This window comes from Colletes gigas, unplaced genomic scaffold, assembly GCF_013123115.1.
Source record: "Colletes gigas isolate AHSC1104 unplaced genomic scaffold, ASM1312311v1 Colletes_gigas_Sc00054, whole genome shotgun sequence".
Lineage (NCBI taxonomy): Eukaryota > Metazoa > Arthropoda > Insecta > Hymenoptera > Colletidae > Colletes > Colletes gigas.
The window spans coordinates 524755-527110 of record NW_025106683.1 but is presented as its reverse complement, the minus strand read 5'-3'; positions in this window follow the sequence as shown (position 1 = coordinate 527110).

Sequence of the window (2356 nt, the reverse complement as noted above, 5' to 3'; positions counted from 1 at the left end):
ATTGGAAATTATTGCACGATTTCAACGAATCTTCAATTTTTGATAAGAAAGGAACAACAGAAGTTTAAAGACCACCTGATGATGCTTCAAATTTGTTTTTAATATGAATTTTGATGAAACTTTATATTCATGATCCGTGTAATAACTGTTTTAAATAAATAAGAATAATGTTGAATATAAATATAAATATTGTTTTGTTAGCATAAGTAATATTTTAAAATAGCATCAAAGTATTAATTATAAATATTGTATATAACAATAAGAGATAAAATGATAAAAATATGAATCGAATTGAATTGTATAAAATTAACACACGTTTTGCACCAGTAATTCATGTTACAATGCAAAAAAAAAAGAAAAATATAGAAAATTCAAAGCTTTCTCAAAACATATCTAAAATTTCTGTTATTATACAGTTTGTATAGTGACTCAACCCAATTTCTCGAGCTTTTTAATAATACTTAAACTGTATATTCTTGGTAAATAGGAATAATGTTGGATATAAATATAAATATTGTTATGTTAGTATAAGTAATATTTTAAAATAGCATCAAAGTATTAATTATAAATATTGTATATAACAATAAGAGATAAAATGATAAAAATATGAATCGAATTGAATTGTATAAAAATAACACCAGTAATTCATGTTACAATGCAAAAAAAAAGAAAAATATAGAAAATTCAAAGCTTTCTCAAAACATATCTAAAATTTCTATTATTATACAGTTTGTACAGTGACTCTACCCAATTTCTCGAGTTTTTTAATAACATTTAAACTGTATATTATTGGCAGTACATCGTTTAAAAAGAAATTCGATATTTTGAATACACAACAATAATAATTTTAATAAACAACCTGTTGTGGTAGATGTAATTTTAATTTTTTATCAAAATAATTGAATAAAGTGTTATCCGTAGAAACTATTTTAATGATATACAGAAAACATTCTGGAACGTGTTGTGTCTGATTTCGAGAAGAGATACAGAAAGGAGATAACTTGAATCATATGACCGCATTAATCATTCATTTATCGGTCAGAATGCTTCTTAAGATATCCAACGATACTCTTGGAATCTCAAATAGATTTTTAATCGTGTAGATTGTAAATCGTGTTGATTTAAAAGTCGCAAATTGTAATTTAGCGTTTCCTCATACTAATCATATTATTTTCGTTTAATCTATATTTTTAAAGGTAACTCTGACAAATCTTTCGACATACGTTATCGCTAGATTAAGTTCAATTTAGATTTTTAGTTGGACACTACGCCCTCTGGAACGGTAATTGAATGAATTTTCGACCTTTATATTTTATTTTGAGTATCGTGATATAGAAACATTTATACAAATTTGCATAAATACATTTTATAGGAATTGCAAATAAATCTGCAACATAAAATAGTAAAATTTCACGTGAACATCGATGCTTGAAATATTTATTCCCATATTTTGCTTTCTCAATAATTTTCACCATCGCTATCGTAAATTTATTAGCTTTCCAGAGAAGCCATTTTATCGTGAAACGCGATTCCGATAAAAATAGTTTTGTAAAATTTTCAAACCGACGAAACGAACACGCGAATCACTCGAAACGTTTACGTTTTCCATTTTTTCGGTCAAAGGAACGCAGCAAAGCGTGTCAATAAGCGTGTTTTATATGGAACAACACCGCTAAAATTTGTTTGTCGCGGGTCAATCGAATACATTATTGTCGATGATGTTCCCCACTGAAAAATACGTCCACCGATGAGTGCAAAACGCAGTTACATTCGAAACTGCGTGAAATAAAACGGCGAATGGAACTCGTTCCGGTGTCGTGCAGTCGATATCAGATGGAAATAAACTCGCGCGAAAAAGCTAAAAAATGTAACCACGCGATACTAGCAAAATATCGATGAAAATTTTGTGAAACGGACCCTCGAATATTGGCAATTTGGTACAACGAATATTTCGGTATACCAAAGAATTACGTAGATAAAGAAGTCGAAACAGCATCGTAAAAATTCACAAACGAAATTTTTGCTTCGTCAGTGCTTCGCTATTTGGTGACATAACGAAATTAAATACGCGATTAATCCTTTGCACTCGAAAACTTTGCTTTGATCACCTATCAGCCACTCGTTCTCTACGAAATAGTGTAATCGATCAAATAAAATCAATAAAATCTTACACTTTGATTAAAAATGATATGATGGAGGTAGTGAATTTAATTGATATTGAAAATCTGTTTTTTAAAGGATATTAAAATAAAAATATCTAAGTTATTGATAGTCCCTCGTAATTTTAGCTGTTAAGGGGCCTTTCTACCTTGAGGGATTTAAAAAATCGAACTTTTTTTTGCGTTTTCTTTTAGTA